The sequence below is a fragment of the Ambystoma mexicanum genome, chromosome 5q (assembly GCF_040938575.1).
Source record: "Ambystoma mexicanum isolate Mex_15411 chromosome 5q, UKY_AmexF1_1, whole genome shotgun sequence".
Taxonomy (NCBI): Eukaryota; Metazoa; Chordata; class Amphibia; order Caudata; family Ambystomatidae; genus Ambystoma; species Ambystoma mexicanum.
In genome coordinates, this window is record NC_090933.1 from 128,841,038 (window position 1) to 128,865,634 (window position 24,597).

At 44.0% G+C, this 24,597-nt stretch overlaps 1 protein-coding gene and 1 long non-coding RNA gene across 2 annotated transcripts in view; both read right to left on the reverse strand.

The window, feature by feature from the left end:
* The window catches only part of CTDP1 (CTD phosphatase subunit 1), a 1,764,689-nt gene that overhangs the window by 904,441 nt on the left and 835,651 nt on the right, over positions 1 to 24,597 (reverse strand). The gene's annotated exons all lie outside the window — the stretch shown is intronic.
* LOC138497294 (uncharacterized) lies at positions 16,174 to 17,138 on the reverse strand. The gene is made up of 4 exons (XR_011278559.1): positions 17,100 to 17,138; positions 16,899 to 17,012; positions 16,693 to 16,778; positions 16,174 to 16,535 (listed from the first exon to the last, which is right to left on the reverse strand). It is a non-coding gene; the product is annotated as an uncharacterized lncRNA (long non-coding RNA).

Genomic DNA, 24,597 nt, shown 5'->3' on the forward strand with positions numbered 1-24,597 from the left:
TTCACGGATCATGGAAGGCAAGCAGCACATCAATCAAATCAATGCAACATTTAACACGCCCACGTTACCCTGTAGGTTGCTGTTCCGGGTTTACCAGTGGTACATCAGTGATGTCATCAATGAGATTTGTGATGGCATATTTGATGTCATGGGCGTTAGTCCTTGTAGTTCACACTGGTGGTGCGCGTTATGGTTGCTTAGCTTACCATAACTGGCGAATTTCAGGTTTTTTCCGGTTTTTCCTGTAACCATAACGTCCCTGTAACAACGTTTTGGCATTGAATTTCATAGGTTTTTGCTAGTGCAACTTAACCATAACGTCCCTTTAACAATGTTTTTGTTAGTGATATATAGCAGACACACAGGCCAATTTACAAAAGTGAGCTTCACTCCCATTAACTATAAAATGATTATAGTGTGTTTACCATCAATACAAAAGTAATCCAATAACTGAGGATTTCTGACGTTTAACATTTCATATCACTTTTCACCAGTGGGCATTTTTCTCAAGATCCCATGCCCACAACCGGTTTGCATTTACTGCAGTGTCTCAGATACATACAGATGAAAATTGCACCAGCAGCAGGGTTCCCGCTTCAGTTTAGCCAGCAGTGCACTTACGTTTATTATCCTCTTGCCATACTACCAGCATAGGACAATGATCTGCTTCTCAAGCTTTGTTTTCTACAGAGTTAAGGCACACCACCACCCAACAGGGTCACCTTGCTCAATGATACAACACATTTATTTTTCATGACGTCACAAATGTGGCGACTAGGTTTCTGGACCGACAACTGATATTTCCATAATGCCAAAATCAATTATGTAAGAGGTCTGGAACCTTTTGCTGTCCACATGTTTGAGGCTATAACTCCCATCAGCCCCAGCAAGCATAGTCAACGAGAGATCATGGGGAAGTCATAGGTTGTAGAGCCCCGAGCTATATGAACTTCCTTCTGCACTCAACAAGTCAATGCCAACAGCATCTAAAATTTAGGACCCTGATACTATACATCACCTAGTCTCAGGTATGGTGGGGATAGGGCAGTGCATGGACATAGGTGTTAGAGAGGAGCCATTCCTTGAAGAGGAGGATCTTGAGCTCCTTCCTGAACTGTAGAAGTGAGGAGGCTAATCGGATCCTGATAGGGAGGAGGTCCCAGAGTCTTGGGGTATAGCCGAAGCAGACTCAGATTTATTTCCTTCCTGCACCAGCAGAGTGTGCACACATCCTTACTTATGGTGGATTGTAGGTCTCCAGAGATGCAGAGTTTCTCAGTGAAGTAGCTTGGGGCTTCAGGGTGGCAGCCTCATAGGTGATGCAGCTATGTTTGAAGAGGATATGGGCTTGCAGCGGGAGACAGTGCAGTTTGATGAGGGTTAGGGTGATGTGGTTGAATTGCAGAGTCCTTTGACGAGACGAGTTGCTGCATGCAGGACACATCTCATCCATAAGCTATGTTGCTGCAAGCCATTGTTTATGCACGTTAAGGAAAACAGTAAAACAATCTTGTTCTCAATGTATGCACACTTTAAAGTACCACAAAATGTTGTGAGTGGTCTATCAAAGGGCCTCAGGTTTGGCATACCAAACTAAAAGTATCAGTCCACATGATTTCTTACCACGTGTAAGCTTAGCAGCTTCCTTTTTCATTCTACTGGCTGCTTTTCCATACTCTTCCTTTAGTTTACCGGCTAACAGTCCGTTTCCCTCTTCGTCCATTTGTTTCCTATGATACTAGTAAAACTTTAGTACTCTACTTGCCAATTGAGTGGGAAACCCATGTCGGCAAATGGCATGTGCATAAAAGCTTGTCTTGCACAAACATGTAGGAGAAGAGACTACTTTGTTCAAAATCTCAAATGAGATTTATTTTTCAGAACATTATAACTATGTAGAATGGGAAACAAACGCAGTATAAATCAAGTCACAGTAATGCGTATGAAGGATACAGGTACGAGTAAATAGTAAAAGCCATAAGCAAAAAGAAAATCAATCATGGGTCGAGAATCCTTGGGAGGAGCTCATAACCCCTTAAAGAGACAGAGAGAAGGCCACCATTCATAATCCCAGAAGACAATGGTGGCAAAGACCGGAAAAAATGCATGGTAGCGAAAAGTGAGACATCCCGCTCTGACAGCTATTACAAACATATTTAATCAATTAAGACCATATTCTAAGATATGTTGGGAGCTTGTTATCCAAGAGTACAGCGATCTTTGAAATGACAATTTCCTTCTACGACCCCTCTTACTAAGCCCCCACCCAATAATACCTCCAGTTACCCTCTCTATCCCTGATCCAGTTATTATTCCCAACTGGCCTTTTTAGCTCATACCCCGCCCCCCAACCCCTCAGCCGCCTGATCTCTGAAGAGCTTAGTAACTTATTTTGTGATGTGTGCGTTATACAAAATATAATTAATTAAATATGGAGCGCTGCAATCATGTGGTGGGTAATCAGTTTGACTGTGGGGTCACCATACACCTTTTGTGCTTCAGATAACTTTGCAAGAGGCAGTGAATGGCAACATAAATGAGGACCGATTCAATGAGGCCAAAACCAAAGATCCTGCCTCAATGGGCCAAAAGGGAAGAGTGCCTTGTCACATTAGCCCGTCCTATCAGAAGAACATTTACTTCTATAGGACAATAATTATTGTTAATTTATGGAGATACTCAGTATAACTACAATATATCCCATAGGGTGTGAAGGGAATCTATTGCTATGAAAAAATGAATGGATTCACACAGTCATGGGTCCTAGAATGCCAAGTCTGTCCAGACTAGAAACTGGCAATATCACCCAATCTAACAGACTACCTACCCGATCAGCCTCTCTGCATGTCTTCATAGACAGAGTGAAAAGGAGTCCAGCGAGTGTAGATTAACTACATGGGACAGACAGCTATGTAATGGGTTCACTAGACACCCATGACAATGGAGGTTATGTTGACTGAACAACAAGCTGACAGGGAAACTGCTGCACATCTTTCTGCATGTTAGCAAGCACTCTGAAAGGCATACCAGGAGGCTATTGTACAGCGCTATATGAATGATTATGTGTTGTGCTCTGAACCGAAGGCTATGTTTAAAACTCACGGCCTATGGGATCTAGAAGATGGTGCACTCTGTTCAAATAAACCTTCCCCTTCTCTCTCCAGTTGAAACTCTGTGTCCCAAATCCTAATATTAACATATTTAGGGGAACAGAAAATAGTGCAATTATTCAAGATACAATAGTCCAGCAAAAGGTCTTTCCAAAAATCTCCCCCTCTGTTATCAAATTGGACAGCCTTTTACAATAAAACTTGCCCTTTTCAACACTTCGGTCCTTATCTAAACATGTCTTTGATATCCACAATTATAATGTTAAAAACCAAGTTAATATTATTGGCCTCTCAGAGAAATAGTTACTCTACTCACATGGGCCTGTCATTGAGCAAGTGACCCCCCCCAGAGTTTGTATTTTTTGGGGGAAAAATCAGAATGAGGGTATTGGGGGTGGTGTCGCTATTTGTAAAAAGAATATTGTATGAGAGCAAAATAGATTGCGATGGGTGTGAAATTTTACACACTAACATCACCCCAAACCATAATCGTAGCATAAACTTAATCTTGATTAAAGTCCTCCCATTGAGATGCCTCTTTTTAATGAGCATATTGATCAGCTGTTATCTCATCTGCAGAAATAAAACTGCTCCGCCATTTTCCTGGGCGATATAAACTGCTGGAAATGAGATCCTGGAGATAAAGCTGTGTTGGATTTGGAGCGTTCATTAACCATGGAGATCCAGGTACACAATCTAGCTCCTTCTCATATAAAGGGCTATATGTTAGATTGGTTATCTGGCCAAAACGCAAACATAGTTCATGTGACAAAGTTACTATGTATATGGTCGGACCACTTTTTTGTTATGGGCAATATGGAGATCTCATCACCCTACCAGCGTAAACATGAGATTCCACGTGAGCGTTATTGTAGGAACTTTCAAAAAATCAAAACGATGGACTTAGCCAATGGCGTAGAGGAACCTATGTCTAAAATAACTGATCAGGACTGTCCGGACCTTTTAGTGAAGAGTTATAATATACATCTGGAAACATTTTTGAACAAATCAGCACCACTTAAAATTAGAACAGTTAGAGAGCGCCCTAATCATCAAAACTGGTTTACACCAGATCTAACATCTACTAAAGAGAAAAAAGACAAGCCGAGTGCAACTGGACCAAGGTGAAAACTCAGGGAAACAAAAATGTTTGGAAGCTCATTGAGAAGGAATACAAATGTAAAATTAGAGGCTAAAAAATCCTTCTACAATGAACAATTAGTAAAAGCAGGAAATGAAACGAAGTTATTTAAACTATTGAAATCCTGGGAAAAACCTAATGTTTTAAATTGCCCTTTCACTCCTGATATAGGAGCTTGTATCTCCGTTCAGAAGCCTTTGCAGAGAAAATCACTATAGCCCGTACTAGAATTATTTCTGCTTTAGAAACATGCTCCCAGTTGGAATTTTCCACTAATTTAGATCAGGAACTAGGCCAGGAATCACAAGGGCTTTTTGATGTTCTCTGTGTGTCAAATAGTGAAGTAACTGATTTGTTGAAAGGCATGCATCCAACTAGTTGCCCCTGGGATCTCCTTCCATCAAAAATCATTTTGGAAAATATGTTTGTGCCTTACTTCAGAAGATGTATTAATGCCTCCTTTGCGCATAGTATTGTTTCGGTGGCTATTAAAGATGCGGTTGTGACACCACTACTGAAGAAACCAGATTTAAATCCCAAGGATTATACCAACCTCAGGCCAATAACAAACACCCCCTTTCTATTAAAAATCTTTATATATAAAGCTGAACGTATTATTTGTGTATGTTTGTCAGTCTATACAAATCCACACCGTTGAACTCCCGTCTACCAAATTTTGCATTGATTCCTCATTTGTCTGGGGCAAGATTGCTGTATATGCTTGGATGCAAAACATTTACTGCGTAGACACCCTCATTTACTGATGCTCACCCAGATTCCCTACAGTAGGTACTAGGAGGAGGCAACATTTGGAAATGTCTGAAGCAATATGTTCGATGTGTTGGTTATTCCTTTGAAATGTATTACAACTGTATAGAGTTTGAAAGTATTAAAGCATATTTAAAAGGAATTTCAAAAAATTTACACATTTATTATCACGACACTCCAAATATGGGCAATGGCAAGATTACAGTTTGATATGATAAGATAGGTTATTTATAACGCACTTAATACCCAGAGGTTTCTAAGCGCGGACCCAGGGATCGAACCTGCATTGCTCCTCGTCTTGCTTCCAAGGCGAGTACATTGCCGTTGATCTATCCTCCCGAGACTTAAGTTCATTCATGACAAGAGAGCACAATCAATCTTTCTTGGACATTTTGTCAAATGTGCTGAAGCCATTGAGTGACAAACATGCAGCCCAAAAAACGATCACCATTTGGAAAAGCTCCATCTGATGCGAAGTGAAAATCGATATCAAGAACACAACACAACCTGCTGACCAGAGGACAAGGGCAACTTTCTCCAGGGCAAATGAGATGCCAGAGCAAACTAAAGCAAGACCTGCTGACATAAGGACAAGATCAACATCTTCTGAGGCACATGAGACACCACTTGATCAGGACACTGGCAACACCAGGTACCCCAACTAGTTATTGATAAAATGGCCGCTATTCAGATACAGCATCATTTGGAGACCATGGGGGTCCTTCATTAAAAGCAATCTCTATTCCGTACATCTTTGTAACCGAGAGTGCTCTTCTTGATCTAAACACCCATATGTTAGCTGGAAAGGAGTAGGTCTGGATTGCTGGTATTATTGGATCTATCAGCAGCTTTCAATCTTTCGAATTTAGCTGTTTGCACATCCGGATTGTCTTGCTGCGGTTTAAAATATTTGTTTGCTGTGCTAACATCCTGCTTTTCATTGAGAATGTGTTTACAGGCCCTATGTTCTCTGTCTGGTCTGCTATCTCTTCCCTTACCCTCATCTACCATTTCCTCGTCCCTTTCCTGTCCGTCTTCCCTGTGTGCTTGCTCGCTTCTTGCCTACCTCCTCTAACGTACCTCAATTGCTCTGCCTGGTTAAGTGTACCATACCCTGTGCCACTCAGTATGGCACTTTCCAACTCCCCTATCTACTCTGCTTCTCCATCTCCTATCCTTCACCTCTCACTAAATCTGGCAGGAAGAAACTCAAGGAGGATATACTGGCATCCAACCCTGGCCCCCCATCGCTTACACCTACGTCAGTGCTTCCGCCACAGACTCTCACAGACAACCTTTGTCGTTCCTTCTGCCCCATGGAGCCCCATACGGCCGCTTTGCTCGCTCCTTTCTCTTCCTCACACATAAATGGTGGTGCCTTCTTGCCTCCTCTTCCACCTCCAGGGCCATCATACATGTCTATCAAAATGGTACCATCCTAGTACAAGGGCTTCAACTCAACCTCTTACTTTTTTGATAGGCTCCTTCCTCGCCTTATCAACTTTCCACTCTGGGCTCCCTTGCCACCTGCCTCTATGGCCGCCCCAGCTCCCTTGCCAACTATGCCTACCCTGGCTACCTTGCCTCCTACCAACGTCACAACTCCCCCTTTGTCGTTCTCAACTGTACAGGCTCCCTTGCCTACTCACACTACACTGACAACCTCATCACCCCCCTCCTCCCTGCTGCTGCCCTGGCAACCTAAAGCCCCTGCACCTGGAGCTCCCTCACCTCCTCCTACCTTCCTCTCCCTGGCACTTGCTGCTTGCACGGGGGGCACATCTGTCCCCCCGCACCCTCGTACGCAAGTCCTTCAAAAGTGGCAACCTACTCCATTTCGCCACACTAAACTCTCGCTCTGCTGTCAAGCACTCCTCTGACATCAGTCACCTCCTGGAACTCCTGGACATTGATGTTCTTACTGTGACATGGTTTAAGGACAGCTCTGTCACAAGTTTTGACACACTCCTCCCTGAAGGCTACAAGATCCTGTCTATGCCCAGGCCCAACAGGTCAGTAGGTGGAGTAGCCTTGATATTTCCCGAGTGGATCCCCTTTTCCATCATTCCCACTCTGGTATACTCCTCCTTTGAATACCTGGTCTGCAGGCTCTCTCTCTCTCACCTGTCGCCTCTCTTACTCTGGCCACCTTATATCGGCTGCCTCTCAGAATGGGCTGACCTGGCCTCTTCGCTCCTCCTCTTTCCAACTCATCCTTCTGGGGGATCATAACAACCATTTCGACTCTCCCGACTCTTCAGGACCTTTCTGAAACCTATGCGAGTCCCTTTCTCCTTCCCTTCTACCCTCTGGTCCAAGGCACACTGCTGGCCACCCCTTGGATGCACTCATCAGGAGAGACATCCCACTCTATTCCTCTCACTACTTCACTCTCAGACTGATCATTCTCTTCTCACTTGAAACTCTGCTGACTCCCACCCCAATATAGCCCTCTCCAACTTTCATCGTTACATTCTTGCCAGTCATGAGAGTCTGACTGAAGCTTGCCAAAAAGTGCCACTGTTGGTATGACTCAGAGCTGGCTGCCCTTAAACGTAAGTGCAGAGCAGCAGAACAGAAATGAGGATCTTCACGTACACCCTCTGACAATCTGGCCTGCCACCTTCTTCAAAGGCAATATAGACTCTCCATCCACTCCAAGAAAAGAGTCTATATTCAAGCCAGCATCTCTGCGGCATCTAACACAGCCAAACTCTTGTTGCAAGTCTGCAAGGAACTGGCCACCCCACCACAGGTGCATCCTCTACTACACCTACCCAGGTCCTTTGCTCAGTCGTGGCCACACATCACCACCAAAACACAGGACATCCTGCTCGCCCCCCACCCCCATGCACCAACATCTCTTCGTCCCCCCTTGGCCATCCCCCACCTCTCCTCCCTCTCCCCTGTCACACCCGATGAGTTCTCTAGACACGTCTGGTCTATGAAAGCCTCCTCTAAGCAGGTGGACCCTGCCCAGACAATATTGAAACTCTCGCTCCAGCCCTGGCCGACCTCTGCAACCTCTCTTTCGCCACTGGAGTTTTCCCCACTCCTCTCAAGCACTCTATTGTGCACCCTCTGCTCAAAAGACCCTCTGCTGACATATCCATTCCGTCAAACTATCGCCCTATCTCCATCACCCCTTTCCTGGGAAATCTCCTGCAGAAGCTGGCCATCACTCAACTTACCCTCCAATCTGAATCTGTTGGTTGTCTCCATGACCATCATTCTGGCTTTAGAGCATCCATAGGCACGGAAACTGCTCTTCTGAACACCCATGAAGTCCTGCTCTCAGATCTTGACTCCAACTCTCCCTCCGTCCTCATTCTTCTTGACCTCTCTTCTGCTTTCAATACGGTAAACCACAACATCCTGATCACTTGTCTCAGTGATACCCTGGGCAACACAGATCAGGCCCTGGCGTGGCTTGCCTCCTTTCTCTCCGACCGGCCCTCACAGGTGGAACTCGGGCCCCTTCTCTCCTCTACCACTCTATTAGTGGTGTCCCCCAGGGATCTAACCTTTGCCCCCTAGTTCTTCAATACCTACATGGCCCCTTTGGCCCACAGGATCTCTACTTTTACCTCTAACTTTCAGTGTTATTCGGTTGACCTGCAGCTCTCTTTCAGGCTACCCTCGGCCTCCTCCTCGCTCATCCCTGACGGTCTATCCACAATTCCGGCTTGGTGTGCTGCCAACGATCTATGCCTGAATGCCAGTAAGACAGATCATCCTCATTGGGACCTCTGCTCCCGCTTTCCCACTGGTCTGCCTCCCTTGCCCTGCGCCCTCACCTACCAATGAGGCAAAAACTCTTGGGGTCATCTTCGACTCCACTCTTCTTCTCTTCTCACATCGCAGACATCTCCAAAAAGTCCAACTGCACCTCCCCAGAGGTATTCTACCGTTTCTCACTTTCCCCCAGAGGCTCATTACCAGAGAGTCCTGGTTCTCTCTAGGCTGGACTATTGCAACAGCCTCTTTCTCAATCTTCCTACTTCTATTCTGTCCTCCACAACTCTTCCAGAACAGAAACGCAAGACTTATCCTTAGCCTCAAGCCTCTTACCCAGTGCAGACTGTCTCTCCCCCCCCCGTCTCTGCACCGCCGTCTGTACTTATGCATGACCTAAATGTGCTAGGACCAGTTACTTTGTCTGTCCTAACACCCTCCACTTTTATCACCCCAACCCCCCTCCTGAGCTTGGTCTCATCTGTATGCACTTGCACTATGAGAAATGTCATTGTATGCAAGTTTTTATGTTTAGATATTTCACCATCTTCAAGACATAAGAATGATTACTCTATTCCCTTGTTACCTTCCCACCTTCAAGCGCTTCCAAGCACTTCACCTTTGTATAAGCGCTAATAAACAAATCAATTTTAGATCAAAGGGTTGTTAAAGACATTGAGTGACACAGGTCGCTTCTCTGATGAAGCCACACTATGGATGGAGTGCTTTCTTTGTGGTCCCAACTCCAGGGTATGTTGGGGGGATGCAACATCTGATCCTGCTCCAATTTTCTGTGGAGTGCCAAAGGGGGCCTGTTTATTCCCATCTTTGTTCAATCTTTACATCAAGTCACAACGAAATAGAAAAATTGTGGGCCTTTTTCACAAATTATGCCGACGACTTCCAGTTAGCCATGGAGTCGAGTGGAAATTATTAAGTAGATCAGGAGAATTTGGACAAACTCTGCAATCTTATTAAAGAGAATATGAGCTCAAATTGGTTATGCTTAAATGCGTCCAAGACTGAATTTATGGTCTCTGGATCAAAACAGGCCAGAGAAAAATTGGGCCTGGTCTATAAGAGTTTTAATATAGATGGTGGCTGCATCTCTGTTGTTGACAAAGTTAAAACCTTGGGCACCCATACAGAGGCTTCGCTAAATGCGGATAAACATGCTAATTATGTAGTTTAAAATTCAAACTACTATTTGAGGGTACTGAGACGGGTCTGCCCCCTGGTAACCCAGAAAAACTATGAGAAATTAGTCTGCAGCATTTTTTTTACCCAGATTAGATTATTGCAACCCCCTACTAGGTGGGGCAAGCAAGGACGGTTTAGGTAAGCTTAAAAACAATTCAAAACTAACCAGTCCGAGCAGTTTTAAATTTTGCCCGGATGGACCCGCAATCAGGGAGGGGTATGTAGAGAACTTCACTGGCTCCCAGTCACCGCCAGAATCCAGTTTAAGGTATTATCACTTGGCCATAAAGGTCTTTTCAGAAATGCATCTTCCTACCTGAAGGAGAAATTGGAAGTCTTAAAACCTATGTGCAATGTTCGCTCCTCCAATGCAGTGCCTTACTATCCCATGCTTCAAGAGAACTAGGGGTAAAGGTCGATCTTTTCCCGTTCTTATGGCTCAAGCCTGGAATGAACTGCCTGAATGTCTGCAGAAAGAAAAGAATTATCTTGCTTTCAGGAAGAATCTGAAAACTAGATTATTTGCTTAGGTAGGCTTGGTCTGCTTTTACCCCTTTTCTCTTTTCTGTTTTGTTTTTTTGCAGCACCCTGGTGCCTATGGGCTTTGGCGCTCAATAAATATGCAGATAGATAGAAATGTAGTGCAGGAAGTACATGACAAACATTAAAAAGGCCCCCCAAGGCACTCCCGCAGGAGTCAAACATGTTGGTGTGATTGAGACAACTCCTTTTGGGGAAAAGGAAGGAGTAGGGTTAGGAGTTGTGAACAATATGTTAGAACATGACCCCATAATCCCAAGGGCATATAGCATAGAGGTGGTGTGGACTATAAGGGCACTAAACAAAGGGGTGGTGGGGCTGGGGCATTTGACAAAACCCATATTTGTGTGTTGCTGTGAATAACTTTCCTTGCCCACACAAGCTAGAAAAATGACTGTTAAAGAGGGCCTTTTTAATGTAAACCATTTGTTGAGCCATGTCAAGTATTGGTGGTAGCTTAAAGCGGTTGGGTTTATGGAGGTTCAATGGCATGTTGGGCTATGGCCTTGGCCAAAGACTGCCATGAGGCTTTGGACTGGACCTTCGACGGACAGGATGGCAGCACACTACATTTACAAAGATTGGTGAAGGTGTTACTTGCACAGTTAGCAGGCAGAGGGGGACCAAAACAACCACTGGTGGGGTCGAGAAGAGCCTTGAACTACATTCTTAACCAGAGGCAGAAAACAATCCAACTAACATAGGCAAACCCTTTGCTGTGATCCAACATAAAAATCACCTTTTGGAACATGGCTGTGCCTGTAATAAGTGGAGGCTCAGGATTAGCAGACATTCCTAGGTAAGGCCATAGAATCCCTTGTATTGTTAATCCTTGTCCCCCTTCCTCCAGACTCATGGAATGTCTGGACAACAGGAGCGGCGATCAGGAAGCAGCCAGGCAAAATAAAAATGTAAAAGGTTCAGGAAAGAATGATGTGGATGTTCCCACGCCCCACCCACTTTCCCAGTATGAATGTCCTTTTTCTCAGTCGGCACCCTACTGGGGAATCAAACTACAGAGAGGGACCAGGAGGCTGTTGCCTGGAGGACAAGGACTGTTAAGTGCAAGAGTCATTATATTGAGCAATTTGGCATCTGAGAAATCATCCACACCGATTTATTCAAAACCAAACTGAAAGCCTACCTCCCTGCTTCAGAGGTACTCTTAACTTACCTCATCTGCCCTCAAGCTAACATTTTCCCCTCGCCTCCAACTTGCCTCTGTCTTTCACTTTCTCTGACTCTACTCTACTCGAGAAACCTAGGGGTGTTCTCCAGAGTAGAGCCCAGGAATCCCTTTATCCAGGTGGCCAGGACAAGGCCATTGCTGTTGGATCCTGTTCCTCGGGGTGGACCAATGGGGGGAGGATCATCTGGGTAGGAGAGCCCAGGGTTATGCTCAGGGGAATGCCCCAGGTGAGGCGTGTTACTCTACAGCAGAAGAAGAGAAGGAGGAAATCCAGGAGATTATCTTTGGTTATTCCACTGCTACCTCCCTTCTGCCCAAAGGAGCTCCCTTAAACTCCTGTCACCCAGACCACACTGATACACCAACTATGAACCCTGTTAGCCTTGAGAACCAATTCTCCCAGAATCCCAATCATTTTTCTTCCCTTCCCTCTGAGTATTTCTGCACTCCCAACCTCTTCAGACAAAATACAAATACTTGATTGTCACTTTCTGAACTCCCAGTCAAAAAGTGACCCACAATTACAATTCCCACCATCCCCTATGTTCTGTTCACAATCCTGGTCATTCTCGTCCATTTTACAAACCTCCCCTATCCCGTCCCGAAGGATACTCTGACATTCCAACTCCCCTCTTTTCCGCCACAAACACCTTTACTCACCCAAGACAACAAACTAACACTTATGAACTGTGAACAAAACCAAACTAATGTTAAACCCGTTTACCTAACATGACCCCAACCCAAGGGTCAAGCAAAGTCAGGCAACTTACAAATTACACACACCTGACAGCCCTTCCTTTTTTTCCACAGGGATAAAAGGTGGAGCAAGAGAGTACAGGATCAGCAAGGAAGTACAGCAGACAGCACGATAATACTGCTACCACGCGGCAGTTCAAAAGAAGGAGAAAGGCGGCAGGAAGCAAGAGGGTGGCGAGGAGAGAAGCGACCTTGCCCTTTTCGTCCCAGGCCTGCAGAGCCTTCATGGAAGAGAGCCTAAGACTGAACAAGAGCCCAAGTGTCCTGCAGGAGATGTCAACGGTACAGAGGGCAAACCTGTGCCGATAAGTAGGATTGAGGGAAGCTCCCCCGCCAGTGGTAGCGGTCTTGACTCCAGAAAGGCAACAGTCAAGCGGATTGACACAGCCGGTGAGTCGAGAGGAAAAACCGATAAGAACTAGGCTATGATGAGTGAGAATCGCAAAGTGGCAAGTTTTGAACCAAAGCTGATGAACTTTGAATGAACTGTTAAAAGTCTGAAAGGGAGACCAGCTGCAGAGGAAAAGCGGCACCACGTGGATGCTAACTCGAGACACCATGGTCGAGCCTCATTTGCATACAAGATGAACTACAAGTACAAGAAGACTGCAGGAAGGCCTGAAAAATAGGTCAAAGTGGCCATACAGAGGGTAAAGCAAAATCCCTGTACAATCGAAAGACTTTGATCTACCAACATTGTGAAAGGAAGGGAAGTGAATCCCACAGTTAAAGGGAACATTGAGAAACCAAGGGAATTGAATCCTGTTAAAGCAAAAGCGGTCAGAGCCGACCGAGGGAGATCCAGGGGTGAAGCCATCACCCAAGGATATAAAAAGGCAGGGGTCTGAGCCCAACCGAGGGAGATCCAGAGGTGAATCCATCACCAAAATATGTTTGATAAAAGGAACTGTGGTATATTGTGATAAACAATTGAGAAGGGTCCGCGCCCAAAAGGGGGGTGCCCTTGGGTGAAGTCAACACCCTACGTGAAACTGTGAAAACCAATTAAGTAGGGTCAGCGCCCAGAAAAGTGGGGGGGCCCCAGAGGTGAACCTATCACCCAGTGAACATTGGAACAAACCTTGATTTGATTAAAAGGAACTTTTCTTTTTTTGTTTGAACATGTCAGACCCTCAAAGGCAAGAGACTTTCAAGTGAAATGAAACTTAGCCATCGACAGCCCTGAAAGCTCAAGGGTTAAAAGCTGAACTATCAGCTCGTGCTGGGAAAGCCCGAGAGTGTGTCCTGAGATATGCCACTGGAACTGTCGTCTGGTGCTGGAGAAGACAGACTACTGTGCTTTAAGCTCCCATCTTGCCCAGTGTACAAAACGTGGAGAAGGGAGACCCAGGCTACTGCATCCCGACATATTATTTGAGAACATTTCTTCCTTTTTTTGAGAAGTATCCCACACCCCTTCTTGTATCAGTTGTGAGGTTTGGCAATAGGTTTCTTAGCAGAGGCCCTTTTTTATTTTGACACAATGCCACTAGGACTGCTTTATTTTTCGTTTGATGGTTGACGCTTGCTCTCATCTTAGATTTAGGTTTAGAATAGGCGTTTTTGCAATTTGCATACAGCATTTATTGTTCAATAGACACTCTTGAACTGTGATCACGTGTCTGTCTTACTTGTCACCATGAATTTCTCGCATCTAGCACTTCATCCATCATGGTCACATCCCTAAAACAGCTGGCCATACCGCCTACCTGCACCTAAAAATGTTTAATGTTGATTGTCCTTAATCTATGTGAATGTTCACCTAGATATTGTCCCTGGTGACCGTTCCAATTACTCCCATCCATAACCTGGTCAGTCACTCAAAATCACCCCATTGTAAGAAACCCACTGCTTCCCATCTAATCTGATATCCATTGTATGTTCTTTTGTGATCAAAAGAGTAATGTTCTTCCCTGCATATAAATATCTTACTGGTACACCCTTTCACCTTTCCAGGCTCTTATGATAGGTGACCTAAGAATCCCTGGAAAGAGGGGGAGGGAAGCCCTAATACTCCCATTTAAACAAACAGATTTTACAGCATAGCCTACACAAACTGTGCATCTATTCCCAAGCTCATTGCCAGTGCGTATTGACAGAACATGTGAAAGTCAACGTTGCTGCCTTGTAGATGACTTCCAGCAGAAATTGGTGCTAGTTTATCATATGATATATGGCATTTATAAACGCACCTATACACAAGTGTTTCAAGGCGCGACGAGACAAGGGAGAGGGAACAGAGGTAAGCGACGACGATCATACTAGGCCAGGTCTCATTCAGATCGTGCAAGTTCATGGGAATGGGGAAATGGGAGAGTGCAGGGGGGAGGGGACAGTGCAGTACATGGGATAATAGAATAAACAGGCAATACAAATAAAAATACGGCCAGCAGGTGGCAAGTGCAAGGGAAAGTGCAGACATCAGGTGTCAAGTGCTGGTGGTGGGACTGTGGGGATACAGAAACAGTCCAAGTGCAGGGGTTTCCAGGAAGGCAGTGCAGGTGTGCAACTGGCGGGGGAGGGGACTTGGCCCCAGATCGGAAAGTCGCCATGTAACCAATGCAGTTTCAGCCAGGAAGTCAGCAGGGGAGAGGAGGAGAAAAAGCAGAAGCAAAGACAAAGGTTTTGAGGTTCTTCTGGAACTGGAGAGGATTCTCCTCAATTTTCAGGGAGGCAGTTCCAGAGGGAGGCCCCAGCCGAAGAAAGATCTACCACCAACTTGTTGGAGAATTGACAGACCCTGAGGGAGTTGGAGGCGGATGAGCAAAGAGCTCGAGAAGGCAGGTATTTAGGAAAAGAGAATTGAAGGTATTGCGGCTCCAGGCCTTGTGGACAATGCAGAAGGTTTTTAACAATCTTCGCAGCCACTGGGAGCCAAAGGAGAGATTTCAGTCCTGGAGAGATACGATCCCTGGGCTTGAGGGCAAGGACAAGTCTCTCAGTCCTGTTCTGGATGAGTTGCAAAGGGTGGAGAGTAGAAGCATGCAGATTTAGAAAGAGGATGTTGCAGTAGTCCAGTCTAAAGAGAACCAGAGCACTGGAGACAGTAAGCTTCTGAGGGAAGGAGAGGAAAGGAAGAATACCACTGAGGAGGTGCAGCTGGTAGTGTGCCTCCCCAACAGCATGCACATGAAAGCCTGTTTGGAGTGGTCAGACCACTCAAAAGTACCAATAAGGAATGCAAGACACCAATCAGCAGGCTAAAGAAAGCTTTATCTGCTGCTTTACTGATGGAATACAGCTAAATACACGAGGACAAAGGAAAGTTTGTGAGAAAATGAACAACGCCATGAATCAACTTCAGCACTCGGAGGCAGAACGAAACCCTTTGCTCTTAAACTCCAACCTCTTCGAATTTTAATGGACAACCCAAACAATTTCAAGGTTCACCTTAGTGGATTAGATAACCCATCTAATCAGGATCCATATTACCAGGCTCAAGGATAGAGAGATTGTGAACATTCCCCACCCCACTTCACCTCACCCACTATAGAGACAGGAGAGTGCTCTTACCAGGACCTGAACTGGTCCCTCCACTGTTAGTTGCACAGCCCTAGAACTAATTGTAAGGGGTAACCATCTGCACAGGCTGCGCTTGTTACCTGTTGTATGCTCACTAGGTGTGATAAGTTTGAACAGAGTGGATGAGGAGTGTTCACAAAAAGACACAACTGATTTATGGTGCAATTGCTTAGTAAATCAAAGAGCCCAGCTTTAATTCCTCAAGTCAATACTAGGACATATTGATTTAAAGTGCCCCAAAAACAAATGATACATTCTTGGTACACATGGGTACACATTTCATGTGAGAAGCTTGATACTAAAAACAGATAAATACCGGGCAGTGTCCTGCCGGGCAGTGTCCAAAACAAAGTCCATGCATATAATGCCAAAAATACAGAAAATGCCAAACAAATGCCAAAAAATGCAGAAAATGCCACAGATATCAAGAAATACAGAAAATGCCGTCAGGAAATGCGAGAAAATGCCAACACGTGTTTCAACCTATGAGGTCGTCATCAGGGCATATAGATACATATAGTACATTGGGCTATAGTGCTGATGCTGAATCCTGAACTGTATTCATTCTAGAAACCTGCCAGGGGGGGGTGGGGGGGGGTAAAGGTGTCAAAGCAAGGAGCAATTGGAAGTGGGAGAGAAAAGAAGAAAAGAAAAAAACATATTGTTTAAATTACTGCGTGCATAACATGACTCTAAAGGTAAGTATGTAGGCTATGAAAAATGAAGCATACCTTATTGTAATTGTTCTCTGTCAAACTATAGAAAAGAATGGAGCAACGGACGGTTCCAAAAGCATGTTACTGGTCAGTTCAGTGTACTGTGAAATATAAAGCAAATGGAGCGTATTTAGTCTATTGAGAAAAGCTTGCTTAGGTAGATAATATAATCACCTATTGTTAGTATCATGTGCAATAAATGAAAGGCAAAAAGTTATTACCTTTACTTCTAGACAGGTCGTGATATATTGCTCGGCAGAAATGCCGTTGGTGTGGCAATAATGCAGTAAACAGGTTCTTGTTGGGTGTGCTGATTCCGGATATCTGGCCGTAATCTGTAAAATGAATATAACACCGTGTTTATGTGAGATGGATTTAAATGCGAGCAGTGTAAGTTGCTAAATGCGAAAATAAATGCTTACCGGCTTGTGAATTAGACGTGCTCAGTGGCAGGCAGTTTCTCAAACGCTGAATACAATCGCAGTTACGAGGGGTTACTATAGTAACCTCTGCAGGGTCAGTCAGGTGACGTAGTCACCTGACCTGGTTGCTAAGGCTCACGAACCAAGCCGGAAGGCAGAAAAAAGCTGGTCATTCCGTGAAGTGCTAATTCAAAGTTGTGAATGGAGCATCTGGTGGGACAATAGAGCTAACATGTGTGCCTGCTAGTGAAAACTCGTGGTTGTTTAATATAAAAGTATTAAACAAAATATGACATGTTAGAGAACTGATACATATTCCAAATCGGCTTCAAATTGGTTTTTAACAAAAAAGGTGCGTGTTGCACAGACTGTTGCACCTGATAAAAATTTAGTACTAAAAGAGTGCAAAGATATTGAAAGCCAATGTTGGCTTAAACGCAAAGAGAGTTGGTGCCACATTTATGGTATAAAGGAAAATTATTGCCAACAGGCACCGAGCACTGGGGTTTTATTTGAAGGTGTTGGATAATCAGTTACCCGCTGAAAAGAGAATATATTTTTAGGAACTGGAAGTATTGGTATAAAAAGTGAAGATTAGCTGTTGCGGGTAACAATACAACAGATAAATCTATTATAGTATGTAACTTGGGCTGGGGAGCCAGTAAATAAGTTATGTGTAAGGGTGCCATCACACTTGTATCTTGTAGTATTAATTGGGTTAGGCAAGGTACTTTTAGTACTATTGATATAAGAAATATGTATAAAAAATGTGTGTAAGGACATGTCATGGGTGACAAAGTCAAAAATAAATAATCAAGTGTGTTCTTGTTAGGCAGTGTGTTTGGATCCTCAAGAATTACCAAGTCAGAGAACAGAAGTGGTAAACCTCTAAGTCTGAAAGTTTTCAACATTTATAGAAATCTGCATGCATTGCAAGTCATACCAGTAATCTGAAGGAAGCCACAAAGTTAGATTACTGTACCACCAGACCGACTCCTGATTTATAAAAACACATTAAGTTCGGAATCTTGGTTCAGACCAAGCGATAAACAGCGTAATTTGCAGATCATTCTTGCTTCCTGCTGCCGTAGGGTCATTTCTCTGTTGCCACCTCTCTGATGTTGTTTGATGTGTTGTAATCCAATAAATTTGATGTCTTTAGTATTGTCCAGTTGATGATGTTTCTGCCAGTGGGAGGCCAGGGGAAGTCTTGTGTCCTGACTACTAAGATGATTAAGGTGTTCCCGGATCCTGAAGCGTACTTCTCTAATCGTACTCCCAATATACACTTTCTTACAAACACATAATAGCATAAACAACATATTTCGTTCTACAATTGATGAAGTCAAATATTTTGGTTTGGAGGCCATTGTGACAACTAAAAGTTTGGGTTGGTGCTAGGGCATGATAACAAAAATTGCAAGAGCCGCATTTATAGAAGCCTATTGGTTTGGACTTGGTAGAAAGCCAGCTATCCTGTCCAATAGGATCAGGTTTGAGGAAAGAGGGACTCAAAATATTTCGCAAAGTGGTAGCTTTGGTGAAAATGATATTCGGTCGACCCGTGATATATGGTGTCAAATCAGAGTCTAAATGCAAGATGTGCCAGTGCTTTTGTAGTATATACTGAATGAATTTGTGATCACTGGAAAATTTGGTGATGAAGTTGACATGTGTCGGATATTGTTCTTGAGTTAATTTTGGCTTCTCGGTCAATAACTGTGATCTGGGTACTTGCATAGCTGCATTGGTTGTATTCCTGATTAGTGATATTGGATACCCTCTTTCCCGAAATCTGTGTCCTATAGACTTACATTCTGTTAGAAATGTTTCATCTTGGCTGCAGTTTCTCTTAGCTCTGAGTATTTCACCTTTAGGGATATTGCGAATGACACTATGTTTATGGTTACTGCTGGCGTGTAAAATGGAGTTTACTGCTGTAGCTTTCCTAAACGTACAAGTTTCAATGGTATCAGAGACAATTTGGATTTTCAAATCTAGAAACGTAATTTCAAACGGGTCAATGTGGCCTATGAACTTAATGTCAAAGGTATTTTCATTAAGATAAAGCATGAATGCTTCAAAAGCTTCTCTACTGCCATCCCAAATGGCCAGTACATCATCAATGTACCTTTTCCAACTGATAATATGATGTTTGTAGGGATTATTCTGAAAGATATAACTTTCCTCAAAGTAGGCCATAAATAAATTGGCCAGAGAGGGCGCATATTTAGCCCCCATTGCAATCCCCCTACTTTGTGAGTAGTAGTTGCCATTGAAGAGAAACTGGTTGTGTGAGAGAGTAAATTCTAGGAAGCTTTTAATCATCTGAACATGTGTGTAATGAGAAGCAGAAGAAGTTCTAAAGGTAAAGTCAATCGTATCCAAGGCCAGTTTATGCTGGATAGAAGTATATAAAGATGCCACATCCAAAGTCACTAAATAATAAGAAGGTTTCCAAGTGATCCCTTGTAGTATTTGCAACGTGTGCGTTGTGTCCTTAAGGTATGCTGGAATCTCAGGTACCAAATGTTTGATACTGCTGTCTATATAGTCTGCAAGTGGTTCCGTGACACCTCCTTGACCACTCATAATTGGTCTGACCTGTGGGAGAGTCAGAAAGGGTTTGTGAACCTTCGGTAAAAAGTAGATCGTTGGCATGAGTGGTTTAGCAGTCAACAGAAACATTTTTTCCTCATCTGATAGTAGACCTTGGTTATACCAAAATTGAAGTAGGGTTTGTAATTCTTTTAGAGTTTGAGTGGTAGGGTTGGACGTAAGTGTCTTATAACATCCTGGTGTTGCAAGGTGTTCCATTGCCATTTTGATATAATCTGATTTATTAAGGATGACAATATTGCCACCTTTATCTGCTTCCTTAATAACGATGGTACTATCTTCACAGATATCTTGTAGTGCTTTTCGTTCCAATTTAGTTAAATTCTGTTTTTTACTGCTGCAATTCTGTTGGAGACCATCAATGTGTTTATGAATTTCTTTGGTAATTGTCTTATAAAATGTATCAATAACGTTGTCTCCCGTGATAGGTGGCAAAAATTTGGATCTGTTTTTGTGTTCCGTGATGTCCATATTTCGTTGATGGATGCCAAGTTCTGCCTGAATTTCACACAAACTTTTAGAGTCTTGCCCCATAAGGTTATGGAGTAGATGGATATTTTCGATTTCTTGTATACTTTGTGAGCTAGTAGGAGGGAGTTGTGCCAACGGTCTAAACGTTACATCCTTGTTATGAAAGAATTTTTTGAGTTTGAGTTTTCTCGAAAATTGGCAACTGGAGCAAAGGAAAGCCCATGGTTAAGAACAGAAAGCTGTTGAGGTGAGAGGTGTTTGTCAGATAAATTGACAACTAGGCTTTTAGTATAGACTTGGGTATCGGTTTCCTGGAACTGGATCTGGTGAGTCTTTTGTTTGTATCTCTCCCTTCCTCTCCTCCTTGCTCCTCTTCCTCTTCCTCCTTTGAGGTTGTTGGAGTAGGAAGATTTTTGCGTCCTAAAGGGACATTTTTCTGAAAGCGAACTTGTTTATTTTGCAAGTTGTATGTTGATTGATTGCCTTTCTTATACCTTTTGATCTCAGCTAGGAAGCCTCGTCGATAATGGCGAGACCCTTCGGCGTTCGCCTGTTCTCCCTCTTGGTTTGGATTAGTAGTAGTATCAGTTTCTGAATCTGTATCCGATGTGACAGGAGATGCCGTTGGTGTGGCTATTTGTGATAAATCCCCATCATATTTAGGTTGATAGGTGTAGACTCTATCATTCAGGTAGTCTTTTTCATCTCTATAGAATTTTCTAAATTTGCGCAACTTGATCTCGTCCTGGTATTCAACCAGGATCTCATTCATTTTGGCGAAGTTTTTTTCTTTCGAACTCGCCGGGTTATTCATTTCTTTGATTTCAGTTTTGAGTTTTTCTATCTCTTTGACTACTCGAACATGTTCACGTTCGGCGTGTTGAACTAAAATTTTCATCATGTTCTCTGAGCTGACTGTGACATTTGATTCCCAGTCAGCTGCCAGGTCCTGGTCATCTTTGTGTACGAAGTCTGGAAAGATTAATATTCTCAAACCTCTTGGTATAATATTTTGCTGAATATAGTTTTTGAGCGATACCTGTTCCCAAAACTTGAACAACGCCATGAATCAACTTCAGCACTCGGAGGCAGAACGAAACCCTTTGCTCTTAAACTCCAACCTCTTCGAATTTTAATGGACAACCCAAACAATTTCAAGGTTCACCTTAGTGGATTAGATAACCCATCTAATCAGGATCCATATTACCAGGCTCAAGGATAGAGAGATTGTGAACATTCCCCACCCCACTTCACCTCACCCACTATAGAGACAGGAGAGTGCTCTTACCAGGACCTGAACTGGTCCCTCCACTGTTAGTTGCACAGCCCTAGAACTAAAAGAGGTTGGCCGAATCATGACTGGTCTGTCTGAATATGTGCAGTACTTCACAATTACAGCACAGCGCTGAAGGTTGCTGAATGGAAGCAGGTGTTGCATAGTGGCCTGAGTGTAGGCGCACCAAAGGGGGATACACTTCACATTTGGCACTCTCCTTCGAGGCAAAGATATCAATTTCTGGAACATTTGTGCCAGAATGGGAAAGTTCAGGGACCATTCTTGTGACTGTTGGTAGAGCAAACCCAAAGGGTATAACTTTAAGGAGGGCCTCCAAACATGGTGTTTAACATCAGATCAATATAATGGGAGATGCCCTCACAGATCCACCATGAGGCAACACAGCAAGTCTGGAGACCGACCCCTGCTTGCTCATGTATAACACAAGGGCACCAGACAGGGTGAGGTACTAAGGTAACCACCCGACTTCCCCCCACTCACCCCCACTACCCCCCCCCCCCCCCCCAACTCCCAGCACACATGCACTCCCCGTCCCCAAGAAATTCCTGTCCACTGTCCACCAGTCAAAACTGAAAGGATCCCGTGGAGAATCAAGATAAGGGCAGGCCAACGGTCCTTTTCTGGGCACCGAATGGAGGCCAGTTGCACATGGAGAAATTTCATATGAATCATGGCATTGGGAACCACCTAAAAAGGATATGCCTGGAGCAAGCAAACATTTTAGGATCATATGTTGGCGCTACCTTCTTGGTGCTGAAGCAATCGACCACCCACCATAAGACCAGTACCCTCTATCCTACACTAAGGAAGGCAGGCTCAAGCCTGCATTGTTTCACAGATAAGGCTAACGAAGATGATCCCCCTGCAATGAAATCAGAGTGGTCTTGGCACATTGATCTACAGTCCCCCGGTTGACTAAGAGCGGTCACATGAATGCTTCTTCGCACCGGGGACCGAGGTCTCTGAAACAAAATTAAATAATGGCAAATGTGTATAGCTGGCCGGCATAAAAATGCAGGAACGCCAACCATCCTCCTGGCGAACATTGGGCAGGGGCATGTAAAAGCCAAAATGCAGCAGCTTGTACTGCATGTGTCAATCACTGCCAATAAATATATAACATGAGACTCGCTGGCAATAAAACACAGTAACTTGCTGTGTGAGGGCCAGCAACATATGGTGGTGTGCGTTTTTCAGGTCAATAGCAGCTGGCCAATCGCCTTGTTGAAGGCAGATTGGAATGAGGATCGACAATCTTATTGAAGGGGTGGTCTCGAACGCTCAAATTGAAACGTGCAGCTTCTAAATCAGTCATGACCCGTCTGTCTGTGGGCTTTGGCAGACACAATGGCCCCAATCTCCACAACCAGCGGAGGGGAGTTCTAGAAGGTGAGGGAGAGGGATGGGACAAAGGAAGAGGAAGGAACTATCAAATGAGCCAAATACGACAAGATCTCGAAGTCTTGAGAGGGGAAACCTACCCTCCGAATTGGGAGGAGTGACCACATTTCTGGTTGGGAACAATCAGTATTTCTTCTCTTTGCAGAAGACCCTGAACTGAGGGTCTTCACAAAAGTCTGCTGCTTTCTCTGTTGTGCACTGCTCTTGGCAGGCTTTTCTTCTGGCAGGGTTGAAAAGCTAACACGGATTTGGCCAAGAAAGACTTTGAAGCGAAGCACCAACAGGCAGCTTGAGAGGGCTTGGTTAATGCAGCCAAAAAGTTTGCATTTGCATGTCCTCTTTGAGCTTCTCACCCATGGAGACTGAATAACTTTCCTGTTGAAAGAGACCAAACTGGAACCACACAAGAGTAGTGCTTGCCAAGATTGTGTCCAAATCCCTAGAAAGGAGGTAGGGCACTAGTGACTTAGTCACAGAAGGATGAATAAGAGCAAAAAGCAGTGCCTGAGAAGGACTGTGCACAAGGTTTGTCTTCTTCCAACTCCCTTGCCCCAACACACGCTATTGGAGGAAGGAGCATCATTCTGGCCAGAGCTAGACATAGCTGCCATCTAAGACTTGGCCTGGCGATCACCCCCCACACAAAACACTGGTTACATTATCCAATATTTATACTGCATCCATCACCAACATAGAAGTCTTAAGAGTGCCTAAACCTTGTCCAAGTGTTAGCATATTGTGACTACACCTGGGTGTCACAAGACCTTAGTCTTTAGACATTGGTCTGTTTGTAAGAAAGCAAGTGCACATGTTGCACCCTGGTGATGGTGAAAGAGTGCATTTGCATTGGTAGGCAAGAGTGTATTTTATCATCTGTTTGATACTATATCACTGTGAAAGAAAATTATAGAAGTGTGCAACTTTTATACAGCTAAGCATTTGACATGATGTAATTGTTTAGACCTGGAAATGCATGGCGCTAGATAGAAGTGGTCTGTGGTTGCATGATGGGCTTGAGATGTGCACAAGCAGACCCTTGTGGTTTGGAGGCTTTTCGCTTGCCTTGGATTATAAGTAACCATTCCAGTGCGTCAGTGCGTCAGAAAGGGAGAGCTATGGTGCGCCAATTAACTAGTTGTATCAGCACCAATATTTGTCATGTAAAGAGGTGTGCATTGGGAATATATGGGGTAAAGAGTAAACTAGCAGATGTATACAAAAAAGCTCAATTTGAGATCCATTAACTTAGGCCATAACCCAAATAGAACCCTTGTGCATTAGTGAGCATGGAATCTATGAAATGCAATCGATCTATTCCTACGATAAGCTTGCATTAATGTGTGTGAACCTGGTGCAGCAGCTGGTTTGAAACTATTATACCCAGAATTCATCTGGTTTGCCCACATTAAGGAAGTGTGTTTTACCTTGAGCTTAGGAGAGTGCTGGACCAATCCAAGCAATATAACTAGCGCAGCCAAGGTAGCAAGCAAGTCAGCATCCTTGCTCAAGGGAGATTGCGACATTAGGTCCAAAGTAGAGGATTCTCAGTCCTGACTTGCTACTGGAGTGTAAAGATGAATCGGGTGTTATAAGGAGTATTTGAATCTAAAATACAAGAGAGGACTATTTTAGACTCCGTTTTGGGATCCTCCCAATTGCCAGCTTGTGTATCGAATGGAACAATGCTATACACACAACATGTCCATTATG